A 19,761-nucleotide genomic window follows, 5' to 3' on the forward strand; every position below is an offset into this window, starting at 1 on the left:
GAAGGCACAGCCCACCAGGAGGCCACCAGGCAGAGCTGTGGAGCCTCCCCAGGTGAGGGTGACCCACCCGGGGTGTGCCCTGCTGCCCCCGAGGACTGTGCTGCCACCCTTGGCAGAGGTGTTTGCCCAGCAGGATGTCCCCTGGTCACCCGGGGCCATGTCCCTGCCACAGGTAGGAGGGTGCTATCAGCTGAGTGTGCCGTCTCTGGACTCAGTGCTGGAGGTGCCCCAAGCAGCCTGGCTGTGTTAAATGAGCACCCTGCAGCCCCTCTGTGCCCTGCCGTGGCTGGAAAGACTCCTGAAAGCACTGGCTGCTGTGCAGCTGTGCCCTCTGCTGCCCCTTGTTCTGCCCTGCAGGCAGAAACTGCCGCAACCGCCCAAGAGCAGCGCGGGTTGTCAATGGAGCGCGCTGCTGCTGATCCAGAGGGTGGAGAGATGTCATGCTGCAGAGTCACATTGAACAGGCACTCTGCAACTCTGCTGTGCCCTGCTGCCACAGCTGGAACCCCAGAAGCAGCACTTGGTAGCAGCAGGGAGGCTCTTTGCCCCTGCAGCCGCTGCAAGGCACCCAGCTGCCACCACTGTGAGATGCCTTGCTCCTGCAGGACAGTGCCTGGCCATGGAGCGGGGTTTGCTGCCCCTCCACCAGGCCTGCCATACCAGCTGAGATCTCAGAAGCAGTGCCCGGCCCCTGTGAGATTCCAGCTCCTCTGTGCCATGCGGCTGCCCCTGTAGCCATCTCTGCCTGCGGTGGAACCACCTCTCTGTGCTTTGCTGTGACTGGAAGCGCCCCTACAGCTGTGCCCAGCCACGGCGAGACAGTGCCGGGCCCCGGCAGGAGAGCACCCTGCCACTGTAAGGGGGTGCCTGGCTGAGGAGCCATTCCTGGCTGCTATGGAGCTGCCCGTGCCTGTTGCCAAGCTATCCCTGGCTGCTGTGAGACTCCCAGCTGCTGTGGAACACCTGGCTACCATCACGCCGTATCTGTCACTCCATGTCCTGCGGTTACCTGCTGTGAAAAGGCGTCAGCTGAGCGTTTCACACGGGGGAGGTCACCAGGGGGGTTCCCTGGGCCGGTGTCCCACCTGGGCCAGCACCCAGCAGCCAGCTTAGAACTGGTGCAAACCAGGGGAATCCGACTGTTTAATTGAAACAAAGCATCACAAAGGCCTGAGGTGGGTGTTGATGCAATGTGATTGCTGCCCAGTGCTCTGAATGTCAAAGTGAAGAAATTCAATGAAATGCAGACAAGTGGCAGGAGCGACTATGACTCTCCTAAGGCAGTTTTTGAGAGTATAGTTAAAAACCGGGCATTGCTGCAGAGATTGCACTTCCTCGTGGTCCTGCTGGATACCCTGTGTAATGTAACCCAGTCAATCTCTGTCCCAGCACAGAGGCAGTGGGGATGGCCAGTTCAACGTCCTCCTGTTGAAATTTCATCCTCCTGAAACAAATTTACAGTAAGAGCTGTGTGGCTTTTTGCCCAAAACCTGGCTCCAGAGTATTGGGATTTAATTCCAACATCACACTGCAACATCAGAGTTTGAAAGTGGGCAAAAGATTGCTACGTCCTTGGGGATCCACTATCTTTCTTATTCTACCTCTCCTAAAATTGTGGCAAATTTACTATCCAGATCCATAAAATGGGGAGCCACTTTAAAACCAAACCTCTAAATGTGACTAGGTAGCCTTGGTGTCCCAGGGTTTTAAAGTGGACAATTTGTCTCAATTTTGTAAGGGAAATTTGAAGTCTTTATTTTCTAAAAAGCAGGTAGACCTCTTGTCTAAAAACTGGGTAGACCTAATGCCGAAAAGTTTACCATCAAAACCCTCCATTTTGGCAGACCACTGATTGGCTATGCTGTTGAGTTTGAGGTTTTATAGATCAGAGTTTTTAGTGAATAACTTTGAATGTGTTCATTTTCCCACAAGCTGGGAGGGTTTGAGCAGGCTGCCTGAAGTCTATGAACAGCTTGCACCACGGCCAAGTGTGGGACTGAAGACCTGCCTTCTGAGGAACTGTGAATCGTTTGTGCTTGACAACGGGAAGAGAAACAGCAATTGTGAGATGGAGGGCAAACCAGAAACATCATCTGCTGAGCAAGAGAACAACACCAAGCCGGCGACATCCCCAGCTCAGACAGAGAACTGCAGGGAACAGACACTGGAAGACATCCTTACTGTGACGATTCCTGATAAAAAATCCACCTTGTCTTTGCTGTGGTACCCAGCAGGTGAACTGTGTGTTGGGCTTGATTGAACATCTGAGGGTAACCCATGGGAAAAGGAGGGTTTGCTTTCAGTGTGCTCAATGTGAAAAAGAGTAGAGTAATTATCATAGTATTGTTTGTCACTTTCCTAAATGCAGGGGAACAGCAGAAGTGGCTCCAGGCAGGGAGTGGATATGTGAGGAATGCAGCATGGACTTCAAGATGAAAATTGTTCTGGGACAACACAAAAGATTGGCACATTTATTGATTAGAAATCAGAAAAGGGTTGCTTTCCCACCCAAAAGAGACTTCCAACCAAGGAGCCCACAAAAGATGCTTGACTAAAGAGGAGGAAGAACTACTGATAAGATTGGAGGCTCAGTTTGAGGGGAACAAGAACATCAATAAACTCATTGCAGGACACACATCACAAGCAAAACAGCTAAACAAAGCAAGGACAAAAGGAGATTGCTGCCCAAGAAACCAGCTGAGGATGTAGATAAAGAAACAGGGATGAGTCATCAAACCAGGAGACCACATGAGGGCCTGAGAACGGACTTGGACAAAGATCTTGGGAGGAGTCAGATGCTTGGGAGAGCAGCTGCTGGAAGGAAAACACATCCCAAGATGAGTCACCACTCTGATAAGGATAACACAGCTGGGAAACAGCAAGTAACAGAGGGAGAGGCAGCTGCAGACCCATTATCTCAGAACCCCCAGTGAATGGTATCAGCTGGGACAATTAACACCTTCCCACAGGCATTCAAGCACTTCCTAGATGGCCAGGAGATGCAATCAACAGTCAGTCAATCAGCACAGGAATGCTTCTGATGCTTTGAATCAATCAGCCAGATAAGGATAGCAACCAGAGAGAAGGAAAAATTGGGGACCCAGGAAAAAGGAACAACAGGACCTTTTCAAAAATGGATGAAAAGAAGAGCAGTTAAGAAAGGTAATTTTCTTTTCGTCCAGGACCTGTTCCATCTAGATAGGGGAAAACTTGCTAAAATTATCCTGAATGACACAGTGTTTGTCCTGTGAAATCATACCCAACGAACATTTCTCAGTTCTAAAAGCCATATGAGAACACTTGATAGCCTTGGGAACTTCCAAACTAATGGGAAAGCTGACAATGGTGCTTTCAGAGAATTAATTACAGCAAAAGAATTTGAGAAAAATGGGCAGGAGATGAGCAAAAACTCAGCTCCCAGTTTGGGATAACTCTAAGGGACATCAAGAAGATGGACCCAGAGAACTCCTGGACCACGGAGATCTTCAGCTTATGGTTAACATCAGGAAAAATCCCAGACATGGTGAGGGGTTGCAGGACTGTTTTGATTCCTAAGTTACCAAACCAGAGCGCCTAAAGGACATTAACAACTGGAGACCCATCCAGATCCAATCTTGCTAAGACTGTTCTCCAGCATTTTAACAGCCACACTGACCAAGGCTTGCCCCCTCAACCCAAGGCCAAGAGGCTTCATAAGAACAGTGGGATGCTCTGAAAACCTGAAACTCCTGCAAATCATAATTCAGTTGACAGAAGGATAACACAAACCCTTGGGTATTGTATTTGTGGACATCACCAAGGCTTTTGACACCATAAGCCAGCAGCACTATCTACATGCCCTACAGGAAAGGGAAGCAGATCCCCACATCATCAATTTGGTGAGCAAATTGATGTGCGAGCATTAATTTGTGTGAGCAAATCCATGTGCCTGCTCCCATATTTTTGCCTGAGAGCCCCTTTAATATAAAATTTATAGTAATTCAGAGGGGTGGGGAGGGTTTACATTCTCCATTTCAGGGGAGGCTCCTGCCTTCCTTAGCAGGCACCTGTCTTTCCAAACCCAGACAGATTTTGGCGCCCAACGTGAGGTTCGAGGGCACAGAAACAAAAAAGGGAATAATAGCTCTTGAGTAATCTAATTTTTGTGTGTGGCTATAGAAACCTCATTAAGTGACACCATGTGGTCCAGCTTGCCCTGGTTTGGGTGGCACGTGATCATGGCTGTATTTCTCCCATTTGTAGGCCCTCATCTAAACATGGGTCCTATAACCAAGGCTTCTGTGTCTGTTATCTGGATTGTTTTATGGGTGAATAAGGTGAGGAATTAATGGATTTTTAACTTCTTCTGGACAACAGGCACATGGATTCACAGCTATCACACACTAACTGTATGGTTTTGGGGTTACTTTATTAATGGCACCTGCTGTAAGGAAATGATACTGGGCAAAATCTTCTCCCAACCCTTTAGCCATTTCTTTGGGTCCTCCCCACCAGTTTTTGAAGGGTTCAGTTCCACTCTGAATATTAATTATATCATACAGTGGCTGGTGTTGCTGATAAGCCTGCTCTATTTAGCATTTAGAGAGAAGGGGTGACTTACTTGGATAACCACCCTGACACCTCCCCCAGAACCTAACACGCCACCAGAGTCTAGGGATGCTGCTGCCCCAGAGCCTGACCCTGCCCCACAGCCCACCCCAGATGTGAACTACCCAGATTGGGTGGGGGGGTCTGGTGAAGGAGAAACATGAGATGGGCCAGATGCTGAAGGAATACACTTCCCCAGCTGGTGAGGAAACCTCTCTCTGCCTTGAAGAGGGAAAGTCTAATAGTGCAGCAGCGGAACCCACAGATGTTACAACTGTCCAGGTTTCCAGCTGAATTGCAAAGGCAGACACAGCCAGCAGCAGTTGTCCCTGTAGAAACAAGGAGATCTAAGATGAAAGCAGAGCACCCAGATAGGGGAGGGCCCTCACAACCCACAGGGGAGCCAGAGGTTGCAATCATCCCCGAGTCCCTGACGTACGAAAGTCTCCGTCATCTGCACAAAGACATTGTACGACAGAGAGGTGAGACTTCTACAACCTGGCTACTTTGGGTCTGGAACCTTATGGGTACAGGCCTGCAGCTGGATAGTGGTGAGGCAAGGAATTTGGGACCCTTGCCAGGACTCAGGTATCAATCAGATTTTTGTAAGGGAGCCAGGGTCCCTTTCCCTCTGGGTGTGGCTTTTACGAAGTGTCAGAGAGAGGTTTGTTCACAGAGAAAGAATGCAGGAGCAGCACCATAGAATGTGCTGGAAGACTCTTGATCCAACAGCTGAGAGAAGTGGCAGTATTGGAGGTGCTCTTTGGGAGGGATAGACAGCATGATAATGACCCTGACAAAATCAGGTGCACAGGGAGAATGTTGTGGAGCCTGGCAAATCTGGGGCCATCTCAATACACCACCTTTATTGCAACAATTAATGCCGACACCAACTGAGACACAGTGGGTTCTGTGGCCAACAATCTTAGGAATTATGGAAGTATGATCAATGGACTGATGCAGGCTCAAAGAGGAGATGAGGGAGGTGGTGAGGGAAGAGGTGAGGAGGAACAGTTCCCACATGGCACCAGTACAATTCACAGGTGCCAGAGTCAGAGCCCAATGTTCCCCAGCTAGAGAGATGGGGGGTACACCCCACGGGCTGACCTGAGGGTTTTTCTGCGTGACCATGGGGAAGACATGGGAAGGTGGGATGGAAAACCCACTTCTGTCCTGGCAGCACGTGTGTGTCAGCTCAAGGAGGGAAACACAAATCAAGGGAACTCCAGTGAAGTGAAGGTAGCCTCAACCTCCCATGACCGAGCTGCTGAGTATGATCTGTCAGATCCCCTGGAAGGTACCTCTACCATGTATACCCAGGGTTAGAGGGGCCCTGCCTCCAGCCATGGAGAGGCACGGGAAAACCGGATTTTCTGGACGGTGTGGATCTGATGGCCTGGCACATCAGAACCACAAAAGAACGATGCTTTAGTTGATACTGCTGTGCAGTGTACCCTAATACCATCAGGACATGTGCGGGCAGAACCTATTTCCATTGCCGGGCTGACGGGAGGATCACAGCAATTGACCCTGTTAGAAGCCGAGATGAGCCTGACTGGGAAAGAGTGGAAAAAACGTCCCATGGTGACTGGCCCAGAGGCCCCGTGTATTCTGGGCATAGATTTCCTCTTGAATGGTTATTACAAAGACTCAAAGGGACTCAGATGGGCTTTTGGCATAGCTGCTGTGGAGGCAGAAAACATCAAGTAGTTGAACACTTTGCCTGGACTATCAGAAAGCCCATCTGCAGTAGGACTCCTGAAGGTGGACGAGCAAAGAGCACCAATTGCCACCTTGACAGTGCACCACCGGCAGTATCGGATGAATCAAAATGCCATGATCCCCATCCACAAGATGATCTGTGAGCTGGAGAGCTAAGGGGTGGTCAGCAAGACCCACTCACCCTTCAACAGCCCCACTTGGCCTGTGCGCAAGTCTGGCAGAGAATGGAGATTAACTGTGGACTATTGTGGCTTGAATGAAGTGACTCCACCACTGAGCGCTGCTGTGCCGGACATGCTGGAACTCCAGTACGAGCTGGAGTCCAAGGCAGCAAAGTGGTATGCCCCCATTGACATTGTTAACACATTTTTCTCTATTCCTCTGGCAGCAGAATGCAGGCCTCAGTTTGCTTTCACCTGCAGGAGAGTGCAGTACACCTGGAACTGACTGCCCCAGGGGTAGAAGCACAGCCCCACCATCTGCCATGGACTGATCCAGGCTGCACTGGAAAAGGGTGAGGTTCCAGAACACCTGCAGTACATGGATGACATCATTGTGTGGGGGAACACGGCAATGGAAGCATTTGAGAAAGGATCATCAGGATTCTGCTAGAAGCCAGCTTTGCTATCAAGAAGAGCAAAGTCAAGGGACCTGCCTGAGAGATCCAGTTCCTGGGAGTGAAGTGGCAAGACAGACGGCATCAGATTCCCACTGAGGTCATCAACAAAATCACCACAATGTCTCCGCCAACTAGCAAGAAGGAAACACAAGCTTTCCTGGGTGCCATAGGTTTTGGAGAATGCACATTCCCGAATACAGTCCAGGTTGTGAGCCCTCTTTACCTGCAAGAAGAAGGAGTTGCACTGGGGTCCTGAACAGCAACAAGCCTTTGCCCAGATGAAGCAGGAGGTCGCTCATGTGGTTGCCCTTGGCCCAGTCAGGACAGGACCAGAGGGGAAGAATGTGCTCTACTCTGCAGCCAGGAACCATGCCTTGTCCTGGAGCCTTTGGCAGAAGGTGCCTGAGGAGACTCAAGGCCGACCACTGGGATTCTGGAGTCGAAGCTACAGAGGGTGCGAAGCCAACTACTCTCCCACAGAGAAGGAAATGTTGGCTGCCTGTGAAGGAGTCCAGGCTGCCTCAAAGGTGATCGGCATGGAAGCACAACAACTCCTGGCACCTCGACTACCGGTGCTGGGGTGGATGTTCAAAGGCAAGGTTCCTTCCACCCACCACACCACTGACGCTACCTGGAGTAAATGGATTGCTCTTATCACACGGCACACCCGTGCTGGAAACCTGAATCGCCCTGGGATTCTGGAGATAATTACAAACTGGCCCGAAGGTGAGAACTTTGGTCTGACTGATGAAGAGGATCAAGAATCAGTGACACGTGCTGAAGAAGCTCCTCCATATAACCAACTGCCCCCAGAGGAAACACACTATGCTCTTTTCACTGATGATTCCTGTCTCATCATAGGGATGAACCAGAAGTGGAAAGTAGCTGTATGGAGCCCCACCCGACAGGTTGCACAAGCTACCGAAGGAGAAGGTGGATCAAGTCAACCTGCAGAACTCAAAGCTTTTCAGCTGGCCCTGGACATTGCTGAGAGAGAGAAATGGCCAAAGCTCTATCTTTATACTGATTCATGGATAGTAGCCAATGCTCTTTGGGGCTGTCTGGAAAGGTGGAAAAAGGCCAACTGACAGCGTAGGGGGAAACCGATCTGGGCTGCTGATGAGTGGGAAGACATTGCCGCTCGGTTAGAGATGCTACCTGTGAAAGTCCACCATGGGATGCTCATGTCCCCAAGAGTCGGGCTAATGAGGAACACCGAAACAACGAGCAGGTAGATCAGGCAGCAAAGATAGAGGTGTCAAAGATAGACTTATATTGGAAACATAAGGGGCAGTTGTTCCTAGCTCAATGGGCCCATGATGCCTCAGGTCATCAGGGTAGAGATGCCACCTATAAGTGGGCACGGGGGGCGGATCTAACCATGGACAGTATATCACAGGTTATCCATGACTGAGACATGTGCTGCCATCAAGCAGGCCAAGTGAGTGAAGCTGCTCTGGTAAGGTGGGCGGTGGTCCAAGTACAAGTATGGGGAGGCCTGGCAGGATGACTCCATCACACTGCCCCAGACACGCCAGGACAAGCGCTACGTGCTGACCATGGTGGAAGCCACCACAGTATGGTTGGAGACCTACCCTGGGCCTCACACCACTGCCCGGTACACCATCCTGGGCCTGGAATAGCAAATCCTGTGGAGACATGTCACCCCTGAGAGAACTGAGTCAGAAAATGAGACCCATTTCAAGAATGGCCTTATCAACGCCTGGGCCAGGGAACATGGTTTTGAATGGATATATCATATCCCCTACCATGCACCAGCTGCCTGGAAAGTTGAATGGTGCAATGGACTACTTAAAACAACCCTGAAGGCACTCGGCGGGGGGGGTGGGACTTTTAGAAACTGGGAAATGAACCTGATAGTGGAACCCTGGTAAAAGTTAAAGATAGAATCTAAAATGTTAGGCTTTGTGCTTTCCCAGATCAACTGCACCTGCGTAAGCAGTATGATAAATTATATAATTGTTAGATGTGAGGATTGTTTAGTAATTAAATATAATTATTATATAACCATAGAGGAATAGTGAGAAACTATGTTGGAAATTCAGAGAGGGGCTAAATTTATGTATACAATAGAACAATATAAGTTTAATAATTAACATGAAAGTTATGTAACGATAGAGTATAAAACATGATCATTTCAGATGTATGGTCGGAGTCAGATTTGGGTTGAATATACCCCTGGCACCCAGAGCTCTTAATAAAAAGCACCGCATATAATCGTTCCGTGATTATGTGTTTCTGAACGCTAACAAACCTAGCAAAAGCCACCTAGATGGTCAAGAGCAGAGGGTCCATAAATCGAGCTGGTCCTGCCCAGTCTGAACCCCTGCACACAGTGGGTGGATATAAAGTCCCTGTTGTAAATGTGAAAGGTATTTTAGGAAGGACTGTTTGGATTGATCCCACCTCAGGCAAAGACAAACCCATCCATGGAATTGTTTTTGCTCAATGACTGTTTACACTTGTTAGGTAGTGCAGAAAGATGGAGAAAGCCGTTGTGTACAACAAGGAGACCTAGTCTTAAGTGAGAACAGTGTGTAAGGTTTTTTTTTTTTGTTGTTTGTTTGTCTTTTTTTTTTTTTTTTTTTTTTTTTTTGTGGTGCAGATGGAAATAGAAAAAGGGGTGGATAATGTTGAAGATTGTGTGCAAGATGTTTTCCATTACCATCTGTATGGCAGATTACCTTTGTCAAGTGGGCAGTTTGCCTTATCTCTCTCTTTGAGTGACCACATTCACACCTCCCTCTGGAGGGGACATCTGCTGATAACAAACTATTGAATGTCACTGCATGACTGATAAGAACTATACCACCCCATTGTGAGATGCTCCGCCCAGAGGGAGGAGCCAAGCATTGCTACCCAGATATAATGCGAGATTCTGGAACACTAGCACGGCTTTCTCCACAGGATTCCCCAGAGGAACAGCCGCTGTCTCTACTCCTACTGGATCTTCAGAAGAAGAATACATCCTTCTCTACAGATCCCCCTCGCTCCAACAGAACCACACCTGATACTTCAGGATGTCTGCAGCCACATTTCCAAGTGGACTGTCACCCACACCCTGACCCACAGGGTGTCAGGTTGGGTTCTGACTCTGTCAGTGTTGTTCTGGTGTACTTCATTGTTTTATTTCATCCTTTAAATTTTTTTTCTTTTCCCCCTTAAAGAACTGTTATTTCTTACTCCCATATTTTTGCCTGAGAGCCCCTTAATTTGAAATTTATAGCTATTCAGAGGGGTGGGGAGGATTTACATTCTCCATTTCAGGGGATCATTCTGCCTTCCTTAGCAGACTCCTGTCTTTCCAAGCCAAGACACCAATGAACTCCTACCAAATTCGGTGAAACAAATTCCTCGGTAAAGGCCGTGTGGCTTATTGCCTGAAACCTGGCCCCCCGGTTGCAGACAGGGGCAAAGAGCTCCCAAGTGGAGTGACCACCCACTCCGTTCTCACCTAAATAAATGTGGTCCTAATTCGATGGCTCAAAATCCGGATTTTGTCCTTTGGAGGGAGGGCGGTTTGGGGGCTGCCAGTAGGCCTGTCCAGGGTATTGGTGGGCACTCAGACTTAGATCCTAGCCTCCTACGAGACAGTGAACCATTTGTGCTTGGTGAGGGAAGCAGCAAAAAGGTGAGTGAAAGCACACCAGAGGCATTGCCTCCAGTGCCTGGGGAACATGGAGGGCAGTCACCGGATAACATCGTGAAGGTGACTGTTCCTGACAAAAATCCACCTTGTCCCTGCTGTGGTACCCGGGTAAACTCTGTGTTAAGCCTGATTGAACATCTAAAGGAGTCGCACAGGAAAAGGAGGGTTTGCTTTCGGTGTGCCAAGTGTGGAAAGGAAAATATTAACTATCATAGTGTTATTTGTCATTTTGCAAAATGCAGGGGTCCAGAAACTGAAAGGGTTCCAGCTGGAGAGTGGATCTGTGAGGTATGCGGCAGAGACTTCACAACCAAAATTGGCCTGGGACAACACAAAAGATTGGCACACCCATTGATAAGAAACCAAGAAAGGATCATTGCTTCCCAACTGAAAGAAACATCAAATCGAGGAGCCCACAAAAGATGCTGGACAAAAGAGGAGGAAGAACTGCTGATAAGACTGGAGGCACAGTTCCAGGGAAACAAAAACATTAATAAACTTATCGCTGAACACATAACAACCAAAACAGCTAAGCAAATTAGTGACAAAAGAAGATTGCTGCCTAGGAAACCAACAGATGGAGCTGACAGAGGACCTGTGATGAGTCATCGCACCAGGAGAGCAGCTGAGGGCATGGGAATGGAACCTGGGTTGAGTCAGCAATCCCAGGCAAGAACCGTGGACAATGGACCTGGGGAGAACCATCTGCCAGCGAGGCCAGCTGCCAGAGGCAAAACAATGGATAAGTTAAGACGACACCCTGATAAGGATAACTGTCACCAGAAACCAGCAGAGGGTGGGGCAGCTGCAGGCTCATTAACCAAAAGACAATCATGGAACATTTCTCAGCTGGAGCCATTAACCACTTCCCCAGAGCATTCAAGCAATTGATGGACAGCCAGGAGATGCTCAGAATAATTAATCAGGCAGTGCAGGACTGCTTTCAATGCCTAGAATCAATAAGCCAAATAAGAAATGTTACACGTGGAAAAAATGGGAAGGAGACCCAGGAGAAGCAACCAAGAAAGCTCTTTCAGAACTGGATGAAACACAGAGCGATCAAAAACGGTAATTACCTTCACTTTCAGCGTTTATTCCATCTTGACAGGGGGAAACTAGCAAAAATTGTTTTGGATGACGTAGAGTGTTTGTCCTGGGATATATCACCCAGTGAAATTTACTCGGTAGTTAAAGCCAGATGGGAAACACCTGGTAATTTTCCTGGCATTGTGGAGTTTGAATTTAATGGGAAGGCAGACAACAGCACCTTCAGAGACTTAATCACGGCCAAAGAAATTGAAAGAAATGTGCAGGAAACAAGAAAGGGCTTGGCTCCAGGTCCAGATGGGATTACTCTTGGGGACATCAAAAAGATGGATCCCAGGTATTCCCAGACGGCTCAGCTCTTCAACTTATGGTTGACATCTGGGGAGATCCCGGACATGGTGAGGGGGTGCAGAACTGCTTTGATTCCTAAATCTACAAAACCGGAACGTTTGAAGGACATTAATAACTGGAGGCCTATCACAATCAATTCCATCTTGTTGAGATTGTTCTCCAGGATTGTAACAGCAAGGCTGAGCAAAGTGTGCCCCCTCAACCCAAGGCAAAGAGGCTTTATTAGAGCAGCAGGATGCTCTGAAAACGTGCAACTCCTGCAAACTATGGTTCGGACTGCCAAAAGTGAGCACAGACCACTGGGTGTTGTATTTGTGGACATCGCCAAGACTTTTGACACTGTGGGCCACCATCACATCATACATGCTTTGCAGCAGAGGGGAGTGGATCCCCACATCATCGGCCTGATGAACAATATGTACAAAGACTTCAGTATGTATGTCACCACAAAAATGAATACACGCACAGACAAAATCCAGATCCGGGTTGGAGTAAAGCAGGGTGACCCACTGTCACCCCTTTTATTTAACCTGGCAATGGACCCCCTGTTGTGCAAGCTGGAAGAGAGTGGTAAAGGATTCCACCGAGACAGAGTAGTATAACTGCAATGGCATTTGCCGATGATCTGGTCTTGTTGAGCAACTCCTGGGAAAACAGGAAAACAAACATCAAGATATTAGAGACCTTCTGCAATCTCACCAGTCTCAGAACACAAGGGGAAAAGTGCCACGGCTTCTACATCAAGCCCACAAAAGACTCTTACACCTTCAATAACTGCGCTGCATGGACCATCAACGGCACACCCCTGAACATGATCAACCCCGGGGAATATGAGAAATACCTTGGCCTACAGTTTGACCCCTGGACTGGGATAGCAAAAACCAACCTCTCCACAAAACTAGAATTCTGGCTCAAATGAATTGATCAAGCTTCATTTAAACCTTGCAAAAACTTGATATCCTCAAAATATACACCATCCCTCGACTGACCTACCTGGCTGACCATTCAGAAATGAAACAGGGGCCCTTGAAGCCCTTGACCAGAAGATCTGAACAGTGGTCAAGAACTGGTTGCAACTACCTCCGTGCATGTGCAATGCCATCTTGTACTTGAGCACGAAGGACGGCGGTTTGGGCGTCACCAAGTTGGCGGGACTGATCCCCAGTGTACACACCCGGAGACTGCACCAGATTGCGCAGTCCTCAGATGAAACAATGAAGGAGTTCCTAGAGAAAGATCAAATAGAACAACTGTATAAGAAATTGTGGATTCAAGCTGGAGGGGAAAGCGAGAAGATACCCTCAATTTGGGAAGCACTACTGGTGAATGAACCATCCAACAGTGCAGACACAACCTCAGAGTGGGAAGCACCGACCCTGAAAACTAAATTTCCTAAGCCTTGTGATTGGCGGAGAAAAGAATTCCAGAAATGGACCAAATTAGTGTCCCAAGGCCATGAAATTAAAAGCTTTAAAGGTGATAAAATTAGTAGTGATTGGCTCCAATACTATAGACGCATACCTCACAGGAAACTCCTCACTGCACTACAACTTAGGGCCAACCTCTACCCCACGAGAGAATTTCTCTCCCGGGGTAGAGAGGAAAATTACATCAAGGCCTGTAGGCACCATGATGCGGACAACGAAACCCGCACTCATATCATTGGCTACTGCCCAGTCAATCAGGACTCTCAAATCAAGAAGCACAATCACATCTGTGAAAGGCTTATTGAGGAGGCGAAGAAGAGGGACTGGGTAGTGTTCAAAGAACCACACATAAGGGAAACCATCAAGAAGCTGTACAAACCAGATCTGATATTTGTTAAGGACGGACGTGCATTTGTCGTGGAAGCGACAGTATGATACGAAGCCTCCAAAACATGTCCGGAAGAAGCCACTGCAGAGAAAGTAAACATGTAAAAACATTTGGAAACTGAGGTGCGAAGCCTCACCAATGCAAAGGACGTTGTTTTTATGGGCTTTCCCCTTGGAGCGCGGGGGAAATGGTACGAGGGGAACGTAGAACATTTGAGTACACTTGGCCTCTCCAAATCGAGGCAAGCGATGGTTGCAAAGACTTTATCCACAGAAACGCTCCTATCGTCTGTGGACATTGTACATATGTTCACCAGCAGGGCCAGAAGATTAAATGATTCAGGGTAGTGAATTTTTGCATTTTTTGTACTTTGTAATGTTTTGTAGATTTTTATTGCTGTTTTTATATGTTGATTTTTGTATGCAATTTTTTATTTTGGATCACTTTTATATTTTAATAAACTAGAGAGTAGCTAGGTTCGTAAGGAAGCCACAAGACAGTAAGGTGGCTCATAGTGAGTAGGGACAAAGATTTTCATTCATAACGCATCAATTAGCACCTGATTCAGACCAATTTACTGTATTTGAACCAATTTACCGGATTTGTCCAAGCTGGACGAGCCATCTTTATTTAACCCGGAAAAGGAACATATATTATTTATATGTGTTTGAAAAATAGCCACATGCCTTGTCATCTAATTAGTGACATGCATGAATGGATGAACGAGATTCCCACTGTCTCTACCTACTATCCAGTGAAACCACAGCAAAGGGAACGGGCTTGGTGGAATCAATGGGGAAAGAAGACCCTGTTGAGCTTGACTCTAGTCTGGCGCTGTGAAGAGACATGAGAGGTGTAGAATAAGTGGGAGGCCGGGCATGTGCTCAGCGGTGCGACTCGCCTACCAGTGTTCTGGCCATCGGTGAAATACCACTGCTCTGATCCTGTTTTCACTTACCCGGTGAGGTGGGGTGGTAAACCCCAAGGGGGGCTCTTCCTTCTGGCGCCCAGCCCCGGGGTCACTAGCAGCCACTCTATTGGATAGTGAACCCCTGTCTCCCAGTTGCTCTATCGACCGGTCTGCCTGCAGGCACAGGAATGAGGCTGAGCACTCAGACATCTCTTAGTGACTCAATCAGCCATCCTATCTCTCTTTTCCCTCGAGGGCCCCTCAATACATACAGTATCCTCCGCACACCAGCAGGTCCTTTTCTGTCTCCGCAGGAGGCAAACCGAGACAAGGAGAGCTCCTCTGGGAAAATCCCAGGGTGAGCTTTGGAGGTCCGTCTATGCCTCTCTGCCCCTGTGGGGACAGAGATGATTCCTCCTACCTGGCTCGCCAGTGCCTGTTTTGTGGAGATAAACCAAACTCCACAATTTTGTGAAAGTTGTAAAGCCGGTATGTTTATTACAGTGCTGGATGCATGTGGAGATTACTCTCCTTAAAAGACATGCATACTTCTGGGAATTTCAGGTCCCTTTTTATCCCCCTCTCAAATACATATTCATACAATTTTACAATAGGTTCATACATATTCATTTTCACAAATTTCGCCATTTCCACATTTGCCGCTAGTTCTTCTTTATCAGAAAGAATTCCAGGGTCAGGTTGACCTGCTCTCACAGCAGCCTTTCTGTCTCCCCCCCCTTATCTCTGTCCTTCACTGAAGCAGTTTTTCTGAGCCTAGGCTTCTTATGAGAACAGGCAGTCAGACTAAATAGCTATGTTTTCAAACTAGAGACTTAACTCAAAGATGTACATTTCAAAGATGTACATTTCAAACATGCACCTAAATAAAAATGAATTTCGAGTCTGGAGAATTTCTACTCCCTCTCACCACAGCCGCAGCCAGGGACTGGCTCCCAAGGCCTTTGCCATGGCAACCCGGACTGGGACCAGCTGGGATGCTCCGGTCTCCATGGGCCAGAGTATAGGCATGGGATTTCCCAATTTCCTGCTCCGGCTAAAACCGCACTGCCATTCGCTGCCCTCCTACCTCCCATGGAAAGCACAGAAGACAAAGATCCCAGTGTGGGATAAGAACAATTTACTGGGAACAGCAAACAGATAAGGAACAAATAGGAACAGCAACAACACTTATAACAGAAGGGATAAGAAAATCTATTTGCAGGGAAAACTACAACACCACTGTCTCTTCCCAGCCACATATTCACTCCTGCCTGGAAAGGACACCCTTCTACTCAGGGGAGGGAGAGGAGAGAGACAGTCCCTTTCCTACCCCTAGCAATGACCTGATGTAGGAGAGAATATAATGACACAACCATGGCCAGACCCTCATGTTCTTGGACTCACATCATGTCATTTGCAGGGACAGGAAAAGGGACAGGTGTCTTCCCAGCATTGATGACAGGGAACATGGATCACCAGGGTTCATCCCAATGGGGGTTGTCCAATGGGAGATGAAGCTGGAGCAGTACAAGAAGCTTTTCCTGAAGTTGGGGCATTTACAGGGCTTCCCTTACTGGTGCCTCTGTTGGTGTTTGATCAAGTGAGACCTCTGGGTGAAGCTCTTTCTACACTTGGGAGACTCATAGGGTGTCTCCCCAGTGTGGATGCGCCAGTGGGTGATGAGCTGGGAGTTGCGGATGAAGCCCTTCCTGCAGTCAGGGTAGCGGAAGGGCTTCCCCTCTGTGTGAATCCGCTCATGCAGAAGGAGATGGAAGCTGGTGTGAAACCTTTTCTGACACTCAGAACACTCGTAAGGCTTCTCCTCAGTGTGGATGCATTGGTGGGTGACAAGTGCAGAGCTGCAGCTGAAGCCCTTCACACACTCCAAGCACTTGTAGGGCCATTGCCCAGCGTGGATCATCTGGTGGCAGATCAGGGTGCTGCTCTGCCTGAAGCTCTTCCCACACTCCAAGCACTTATAGGGCTTCTCCCCATCGTGAAGCTGCTCATGCACCACCAGCTCCGAGCCCTGGCTGAAGCTCTGTCCACCTTCCTGGCCCAGGGGGGGTCTTTCCTCCTCAGAGCACCCTGGGCTGGGTTTGGAGCCCCTCCTCCTGTAGGATCTCCAGGGCTTTTCCTCTCCATTGAAGTCTTGTGCAGTAGAGCCTCTCAAAGTGGCCTCTTCCACAAGGTTCTGCTGTGGGAATTTGTCCTCCCTGGTCTCCATCCTCAGCTTCCTGCCTGCGGGTGGAAAGGCAAGGTCAGGATGGGATTTGCCTCTGTGCTACAGGGAAGGGGAAGGAGATCCCCCCAGTGCATCCCTGGCAGAAAGGCATTGCCAGCGGCATTGTGCAGCTCGGGGCCGTGTTGGGCTGGGAGATGGAGCAGGAGAGGGGGGGAACGGGGCACTGACATCCTCCTCACCCGCCTGGGTGTCCGGGGGCATAGTCTCAGTTTGAAAAGACAGGTGTCTGCTATGGAAGGCAGGAACCTCCCTTGAAATGGAAAATATTAATCCGCTCCCTCTGAATTGTTATATGTTTAAAATTAAGGGGGTCTCAGGCAAAAATATGGGACTAGTTAAAACAGTTATTGACTAGAAAAAATTTAAAAATACAAATGCAGCTGTACAAAAAAAACCCACTAACTGAATCAGAGTATAACCTTACACCATGTGGGTCAGGGTGCTGGTAGCAGTCCCATTATATGGTGGCAGCAGAGCTCCTGCAGTTACAGATGTGGTTCAGTTGGGATCCTGTAGAAGGGTGGAGCTTTCCTCTGAAGGTCAGTGGTGGTGTTGTTGGGTCTGGTCTTCCTCTGGGAATTCTGTGGAGAAGAAAGCTGCTTCTTCCTCTGGGAATTCTGTGGATAAGAAAGCTGCTTCTGTGAGAATCCAGTGGGAAAAGCTGGCTGTAGAGTTCCAAGGCTGAGCTTATATCCAGGTAGGAATGCTTTGCTCCTCCCCCTGGGCAGAGCATCTCACAATGGGATGATGGAATTTTTATCAGTCATATAGTGACACTCAATGGCCCATTAAGAGAAGATATTTCCCAGAGGGGGCATTGGTTGTAGAAGAGATAAAGAAAACTGCTCAATTAACAGATAATACCTGCCCCTCTTCTAATAGATGGGAATTGAAAAACCCCCAGCTACATCTTGCAACCTAAGACAGGCATCTCCATCTTCCTCACAGCCTTCTCCTCCATGCCACCAACGATTGGGAATGGAAAATCCTGGTTCTGGAGAAACAAGGGTTTAGCACAGATTGAGATTGAATGTCCCTCTGCCCAAGTCCATCTCTAGAAGTAACCAGCTATCTGTGCTCCATAAAAACCTCCCAAACATCAAGGTTCAGCCCTGAAAATGCTTCCCAGGAGCTGCCTGTCTCTGGTCTCTCCCCTTTGGTGTTTCAGGGTTGCCCCCTGTCCCAGCTGATGTGGGTCACACTTGGATTAAGGGTCCCCTGTCTACTTGGTCCCCGCCCTCCGCTGCTGGAAGTCCCAAGAAGCAAAACGTTTCCCCTTTTTCCATCTCCTCATTTAGGGATGCTGGGGGGTTTTGGGATCCTAGGGTCCCTACTTTCCTAATTCTCTGCTTTGGAGTGCAGGGGATCCCAGGAGTCCCTCCTTCCCCTCTCCAGGGTCTTGAGGCTCCTGCCAATGGCACTACTCCCCCCTCTCTGGGCTCCCGACTTTGGGCTCCTGGGGGACACAGGGCTCTGCTCCTCCAGGCTGCCTCTGCCAGCAGTTGCCACTGGGACCCTCCAATGTCCCTCCATGGGGCCTTTTCCGCACAGCCTTGGAGTTCTACATTTTCCAAACATCCCCTCAAAAAAAACCCGCCCAGGGAACCCCCCAGGATAACTGGGCCAAGCTCCCCCCCTCACCGGTCACCTGCGTGATGGCAGGGGTGAAGATCCCATGGGTGGGGATGCGAATTCACGGAGTGCAAGACCTTGTGGTTCCTTCTGCTTTCTCTGATCCTCCTTTGTCCCTCATCTTCCTCTTCCTCCCATTCCCTCCCTCCTCCTCCCCCAGCAGCAGCCACACCCTCGGTGTATCGCAGACATTTCTTCACAGAAATACTTTCTTTCAGATTTCTGTGTCTTCTGGAAGGCAGAGGCCTCAGAAGAGAACATAAACAATTATTATCAGCTGCTGTGAAATGCAACAGGGGCACCTTGATTGGCTCATGTTCCTATGTTTATAATTAGGGGCCAAATCACAAAGTGCAAGCTTGGGACAGAGTCCTTGGACAAAACTTTGTTAGAGATTCTTTCTTTCTATTCTTAGCTAGCTAGCAGCAGCTCTGCAACGTTCTCTTTTATTTCTTTTTAGTATAGCTATAATGTATTAGATATCATATATCAAAAAATTCAGCCTTCTGATCAAGAAACAAGATTCTCGTCTCTCTCTCACCAGGAGCAACCCACTCAGGTCGCTGTATTATCGGTGCCCCATTCCCACAGCCCTCGCAGCCTGCGGCAGGAGCGGGGATAGAGCCGGGACAGGTCGGGATGGGCAGCGTGGGGCTCTCAGCTGCTCCCAGCCACTGCGGGTGAGGGGAACCCAGCCTGGGCCAAAGGAGGGGCAAACTGGGAAAACTGGGGGCTGAACATCCATACTGGGTCTTGCTGGGGACCCTGCCTGGGCGCTGCCAGCCCTTGTGGCTCCACTCAGGAGATCTGGGAGGGGCAAATGCAGAGAGGGCTGGGGGATCCCAGGAGTTTCATCACTGGGGGGGAGTGAGCTGTACTGGGATCATACTGTGATCATATGGGCAGTGACTGGATTTATCCTGGGTTTGTACTGACGTCATACTGGGATCATACTGGGAGCAGCTGGACCCCTGCTGGTGGAGACTGTGATCACAATGAGGTGAATGGGATCATAGTGGGATCATACCGGGACTGAGTAGGGGCCTGCTGGGTGCAATTGTGGCCCTGTTGAGGCAAATGGGATATACTGGGAGCAAGTGGGATCATGCCAGGAGCGAGTGGGAGGAACTGGGATCATGCTGGGTGCACACTGGGGGTCATTA

Source organism: Melospiza melodia, chromosome 17, assembly GCF_035770615.1.
Source record: "Melospiza melodia melodia isolate bMelMel2 chromosome 17, bMelMel2.pri, whole genome shotgun sequence".
NCBI lineage: Eukaryota > Metazoa > Chordata > Aves > Passeriformes > Passerellidae > Melospiza > Melospiza melodia.